Source organism: Rutidosis leptorrhynchoides, chromosome 4, assembly GCF_046630445.1.
Source record: "Rutidosis leptorrhynchoides isolate AG116_Rl617_1_P2 chromosome 4, CSIRO_AGI_Rlap_v1, whole genome shotgun sequence".
Lineage (NCBI taxonomy): Eukaryota > Viridiplantae > Streptophyta > Magnoliopsida > Asterales > Asteraceae > Rutidosis > Rutidosis leptorrhynchoides.
In genome coordinates, this window is record NC_092336.1 from 200,270,888 (window position 1) to 200,278,558 (window position 7,671).

Genomic DNA, 7,671 nt, shown 5'->3' on the forward strand with positions numbered 1-7,671 from the left:
ATATCATATCGACCCATCTATATATATTATTTGGAACAACCATAGACACTCTATATGCAGTAATGTTGGAGTTAGCTATACAGGGTTGAGGTTGATTCTAAAAATAAATATACTTTGAGTTGTGATCTAGCCTGAGACGTGTATACACTGGGTCGTGGATTGGATCAAGATAATATATATCAATTTATTTCTGTACATCTAACTATGGACAACTAGTTGTAGGTTACTAACGAGGACAGCTGACTTAATAAACTTAAAACATTAAAACGTATTAGAAATGTTGTAAATATATTTTGAACATACTTTGATATATATGTACATATTTGTTATAGGTTCGTGAATCGACCAGTGGCCAAGTCTTACTTCCCGACGAAGTAAAAATCTGTGAAAGTGAGTTATAGTCCCACTTTTAAAATCTAATATTTTTGGGATGAGAATACATGTAGCTTTATAAATGTTTTACAAAATAAACACAAGTACATGAAACTACTTTCTATGGTTGAATGATTGAAGCCGAATATGCCCCTTTTGCTTGGTAGCCTAAGAATTAGGGAACATCACTAATTTTCAGAATTAGTGCACGCCTAATTGACGCGAATCCTAAAGATAGATCTATTGGGCCTAACGAACCCCATCCAAAGTACCGGATGCTTTAGTACTTCGAGTTTTATATCATGTCTGATGGATGTCCCGGAATGATGGGGGTATTCTTATATGCATCTTGTTAATGTCGGTTACCAGGTGTTCACCATATGAATGATTTTTATCTCTATGTATGGGATCTATATTGAAATATGAAATCTTGTGGTCTATTATTATGATTTGATAAATATATAGGTTAAACCTATAACTCACCAACATTTTTGTTGACGATTAAAGCATGTTTATTCTCAGGTGATTATTAAGAGCTTCTGCTGTTGCATGCTAATATATGGACAAGATTTGGAGTCAGCATGCTTGTATAATATTGTTTAAAACTGCATTCGAAATTTACTTTGTTGTAACATATTAATATTGTAAACCAATATGTATTGGTAGTGTGTAAGTGTGATATTTTTTAGATTATCATTTCTGATAATCTAGGTGGTGTCCTTTTAACCTTGTCGATAAAATAAAGATTATGGTTTGTTTTTAAAAACGAATGCAGTCTTTGAAAAACGTCTCATATAGAGGTCAAAACCTCGCAACGAAATCAATTAATATGAAACGTTTATAATCAATATGAACGGGACATTTCAGTTGGTATCCGAGCGTTAGTCTTAGAGAACCAAAAATTTGCATTAGTGTGTCTTATCGAGTTTGTTAGGATACATTAGTGAGTCTGGACTTCGACCGTGTTTTCTTTAAAAACGATTGCTTAACACTTTTGTTGGAAACTATATATTATTAACATGTAAATATTATGTGATATATTAACCTCTTAATGTGTTTGATATTGTGTGATAGATGTCTACCACTAGTACAAATCCCATCAACTCACCTGATAATAATCAAGAGTCGAATATACTTTGGGAAGATTCACAAATTCCCGAAGAGGAATCAGAAGAGGAGGAACCGGAAGAGGAGGAACCGGAAGAGGAGGAACTGGAAGAGGAGGAACCGGAAGAAGAAGAGGTTCCGGAGAAATAAATATTGATACCTATAGTAAACCGTTTAAATCAAAGAAAATCCTCAACCAACGGACCAAAGTTAATAATGGTCAATGGTGTTTCCGCCGAGGAAGCAAAATATTGGGAAGATTATCAATTTTCCGATGAATCGGATCCCGATGAGGATTCCGATGATGTTATAGAAATTACCTCGACCCAATTTAATAAAGCGAAAGAAAATAATAAGGGAAAAGGTATAAAAATAGAGAAACCCGATTCCAACCCCGATGAACTTTATATGTATCGACAACATCCGTATTTTCTAAAATGTAACAATGACCCGAGAACCTTTAAACCACCAGGTTTTTCTAAACTATTGTGGAAAACGACGGCTTGTTTTAGAGGAACACCATATATTCCTAGAAAATTAGGAAAACGAACCAAGTCCGAAGAAGAAGAAACTAGTGATTCAGATTAGAGGGTTGTAATCATGTTGTGTATTATGTGTATTGTAGTGTGCTTGTCCTTTTATGTTCTATGTAGAAATTGCTTGTATTGTTTGTTAATTATCTTTTCCGAATCTAATCCTTGTCTATTTTACAGTATAAAAACAAAATGGACGTTAAGGGTAGACAACCAAATATTTTAGAAGACCTACCAGAGGATATGATTGAGGAAATCTTGTCTAGAGTCGGTCAGAATTCATCAGCACATTTAGTTATGGCAAAATTAACTTGTCAAACATTTGAAAAACTTTCCAGAAATGCCTTAGTTTATAAAAGGCTTTCCTTTGATAGGTGGGGTATATCACATTGGGGAGACCGTAAGTTACGCCGTGTTTTCTTTAAAGCGTTAAATGCGGGGAACCCAAATGCAATTTTACGCTACGGGTTAAGAACCTATTTTGACTCAACATATCCCAACATAGGATTTCGTGAGTTAGAAAGAGCTTCTAACATGCAACATAAAGAAGCATGTTATGCTTACGGGTTAATAATGTTCGCTTCTCATCAAATTGAGAAAAAGAACATTGGGTTGCAACTTTTAAATAAAACATTCCCACAAGTGACGGACTCGGTAGTTGAGATGAGAAACAAGGTTTTTAGATTGTTACGGGGCTGTTGGGCATTACGAAACCCTCGTCCTTTTGACGACATTACAACATGCTGCTTAGCCAATGGTCATAACGGTTACTTTCCACAAAACCAAGGATGGGAAGTCGTCTTAGTAAAACCAGAATGCATGACTTGTTTCTGGACTTATGAATTACGTGTCTTTATTTCTTTTGCTGAATAACTTGCGTACTAACTAGAATTGCCTTTATAGCTGCCGAGTAGCAAAGTTATTATGTGCTATATTTCATCCTATATGTATTATAGCGGTATTGTAAGTTTGTAAAATATTGTATAAAGTTTGAACGCGAAATATTATTGTAATAAGTTTTTCATATAGAAGCGTAGTAGTTAAGTTGTATAGTAGCTAGTAAGTATGAACTTAACGGGTAGGTACTGTGATGACCCGTCCTAATCCACCTGGACGAAGTCTTCAACAACTGGTTCCATTGCGAGGTACAGACCTCTATATGTCTTGAACGACTCCATGTAATATCTTTAAAATGAGCAAATGCACAGCAGAAGACTTAATTTGTACCTGAGAATAAACATGCTTTAAAGTGTCAACCAAAAGGTTGGTGAGTTCATAGGTTTATCATAACAATCATTTCAATATATTAATAGACCACAAGATTTCCTTTTATAAATATATGTACACTCGCAAGTGTATAAAAGTATTCTATAAGTTGTAGGCACCCGGTAACAAGCCTTAACGTTCATGTTTTACCCTCTGAATTACACCAGATCAGGTGTGTTTAAAATAACCTCGAAGTACTAAAGCATCCCATAGTCAGGATGGGGTTTGTCAGGCCCAATAGATCTATCTTTAGGATTCGCGCGTACCGTACATAGACAAGTAGTTTAATATTACCAAGCTAAGGGTATATTTCTAGTTTAAACCCACGTAGAATTAGTTTTAGTACTTGTGCCTATTTCATAAAACATTTATAAAGCAGCGCATGTATTCTCAGCCCAAAAATATATATAAAAAGGGAGTAATGAAACTCACCATACTGTATTTTGTAGTAAAAATACATAGGACGACATTGAACAAGTATAGGGTTGGCCTCGGATTCCCGAACCCTTTTGAAAGCTTTTCTAAAAAGAATTGCCCATGAAGAGCTCGAACCCACGACCTCTAGCTTAAACGACATACCCCTAACCATTTCTCCATCTCCTCTTTTCTGTAAGAACTACTATCCTAAATCCTTTTAACCCAATACATTACGGTCTAATTAAGAAAATCTGTACGTGGCCCAACTAGGAACATGATAGCCCAACCATATAATTTATCTAAGCCCATTGATAAGCCCATTATAGAGCCTAGTCCTTTTAAATTCCAATTGGCCCGAATAATTAATAAGAAAAATCACGGTTAACTTGATCATATTATCCTGACACAGTATCACTCATCTAGTTTGATTAAAAGCATCATCTTCCTTATTTACTGTATCTCCTTTTTCACCATTATTTTAATCGCTATCTCCTTATATCGTCATTTATGTAACGCATCACCATAATCATAGTCTTTTATACCGTTACCATCGTATCTAATCATCATCATATAATCATCATTTTATGATCATACATCACTCATCATCGATTATTACTATCAACCCGCATCATCATTGTTTCTGATGTAAATCTCATCATTACGTACATCATTGTACCACCATTCATGTACATAATTATACATCATACACCATCATCATTGTTGTCATTATTAACAGAAAACAGAAGTAAAGAAGCAGCAGAAACAGCGAGCAAAAACAGTGCAACAGCAGATGGCTTTCGACGAGAGGTTCGGTGATGGTTTATGGTGGTGATGCAAGGATGGCGGTGATGGTTGTTTATGTGATCCGGTGGTTGTAGGGTGGCGTAATGGTTGACTGTTATCGAAAACAAAACATGTAACTGGGTTTGTTGATCACGAAAAGGTAAGGGAAATGAAGAGAGAGATGAAAGAGATGGAGGATGGTGGAGGTTGTGGTGGTCAGTTCGTGATGGTGATTGGTGGTCTCGGTGGTGGTTTGTTAATGGAGGAGGTGGTTGACGGATTTAAAGGATGGTAGTGATGGTGCTTGTTTAGAGTGGAGGTTGATGGTTCGAATGCGAGCGTAAATGAGAAAGATGGTGACGGGTCTTGATGGTTGTGAGGGCGGTTTAAGGTGATGATGGGTTGGTTATGGTGGAGGCCGAAGGTTGTGTTGGCGGGTGGTGATCTTGCAGATTGCAGAGAACATAAAATGTTTGTGGTGGGTTTGTTTTTGTATTCACCCAATTATGTGTAAATATACGATATATATAAAGTTATATATATAATAAAATAATAATTATAATATTAAATAATAATAATAATCACATGATGTACAGTTAAAAAAAAATTAGTAGCCTCCCATATTAACTTTATCTGCCGACACCTTAAACGGACCGAGCTTCGTACCCCGTTGTTAATCAGGAGCGGATAAAAGTACTCAGAAAAATTTCAAATTTTTAGATTAAGTTTCTTTATTTATGTCGGTCATTATGGTATAAAATTTGGTCATTAATTATTAAAGAAAAATTACATTAACTGTCCCTCTCATAAAATATAAAAAGTGTTAAAATTTAATAACTAGGTCCTAAATACATTTTTAGTAAGCCTAAAATTTATAGAACTCATTTTTGGATCACCGTTTATTTTAAAATCACATAAGTTCCTTTTTAACTCGTGTAATATGGTTCAAATAACAATTTATCGTTACCTTTGTTTACTAAATAGTTTCAAAATTACAAAATATATATTCTGTATACTTTATTTATATATAAATAATATTTATTATTTATTATTATTTTATATATCTAATTCTAACAATTACAATACCTAATAATTCATATTTCTATATACAAATATATATAAGCATATTTATTTACAAGTAATCGTATCGTGAGTAGTCGAAACTGGTCAAGGTTAAATGAATGAAATAAAATAGTTCAAAATTTTTGAGACTTAACCTAACAGACTTTTCTTATCGTGTCAAAATATTAAATCGTATCGATATTATATAAAGATTAAATTTAAATTTGGTCGAAAATTTCTGGGTCGTCACAGGTACTACCCGAATTAAAACTGTAAAATGCTAATATGAAGAAAAAGCTTTTATAAATAAGTTCATATTATGCTACGAAATACTATTGACTACTCTTAAATTCTATATGATTAACTCAATTCTTTTGGCTATTTTTGAAGGAAATGGCACCGGCAACTCGTCAGAATTTGAACATGAGTGAGTAAGACTTTCGTGTTTTCCTTGCAGCAAACATAGCTGCAGTACAGGCTACGATGCAAAATAACAATAACTCTGGATCTAGCAGTGGAACTAACTCCACAAGAAATCGTGTAGGATGCTCCTACAAAGAATTCACTGCGTGCAAACCTTTGGAATTTGATGGAACCGAAGGGCCAATTGGATTGAAACGGTGGACCAAGAAAGTCGAATCGGTGTTTGCCATAAGTAAGTGTACTGAAGAGGACAAAGTTAAGTACGCTACGCATACCTTCACAGGTACGGCGTTAACATGGTGGAATACCTATCTTGAGTAGGTAGGACAAGATGCTGCTTACGCACTACCATGGTCAGCATTCAAGCAATTGATGAACGAGCAGTACCGTCCTAGAAACGAGGTCAATAAGCTCAAGGTAGAGCTTAGAGAGTTAAGAACACAAGGGTTCGATATTACCACGTATGAACGATGATTCACAAAGTTGTGCCTATTGTGTCCAGGAACGTTCAAAGATGAAGAAGAGAAGATCGACGCGTTTATAAAAGGGTTACCAGTAAGGATTCAAGAAGATGTGAGTTCACACGAGCCCGCTTCCATACAGAAGGCAAGTCGAATGGCTCATAAACTCATAAATCAGATTGAGGGGAGAATTAAAGAACAGGAGGCCGAAGAAGCCAACACGAAACAACTCAAGAGGAAGTGGGAGGAAAACAGTGACAAGAGTCACCAGTACAACAATGACAACAACAATTACAACCACAATCGCAACAACTATCCCAACAACCGCAACATAAATCGTAACAACAACAATCGCAATCCCAACAACAAAAACTACAACAAACATCCCAACAACAACAATTACAATAATCGTCCCAATAACAATAACAACCGCAACAACAACAATAATCAGAAACAGCAATGCCAAAGGTGTGAAGAGAATCACCCGGGGTTCTGCACAACATTTTGCAACAGGTGTAAAAGAAATGGTCATAGCGCGACAAAGTGTGAGGTCTACGGACCAATGTATAACAGAACTAAAGGAACAAATAATGCCGGAACGAGTAATGTCAGAACATGTAGTGTCGGAGCAAGTACTGCCAGCGTAGTCTGTTATAAATGTGGAAAACCGGACCACATTATTAAAAATTGCCCAAATCAGGGGAATACTAATGGGCAGGGCCGCGGAAGAATTTTCAATATTAATACGGCAGAAGTGCAGGAAGACCCGGAGCTTGTTACGGGTACGTTTCTCATTGACAATAAATCCGCTTATGTTTTATTTGATTCGGGTGCGGATAGAAGCTATATGAGTAGAGATTTTTGTGCTAAACTAAGTTGCTCACTGACGCCCTTGGATAATAAAATTTTACTCGAATTAGCAAATGGTAAATTAATTACAGCGGATAATATATGTCGGAATCGAGAAATTAAACTGGTTAACGAAACATTTAAGATTGACTTGATACCAGTAGAGTTAGGGAGTTTTGATGTGATAATCGGTATGGACTGGTTGAAAGAAGTGAAATCAGATATCGTTTGTTACAAAAATGCAATTCGCATTATACGAGAAAAAGGAAAACCCTTAATGGTGTACGGAAAAAAGAGCAACGCGAAGTTAAACCTTATTAGTAACCTGAAGGCACAAAAACTAATAAAAAAAGGTTGCTATGCTGTGTTAGCACACGTCGAGAAAGTCAATTTCGAAG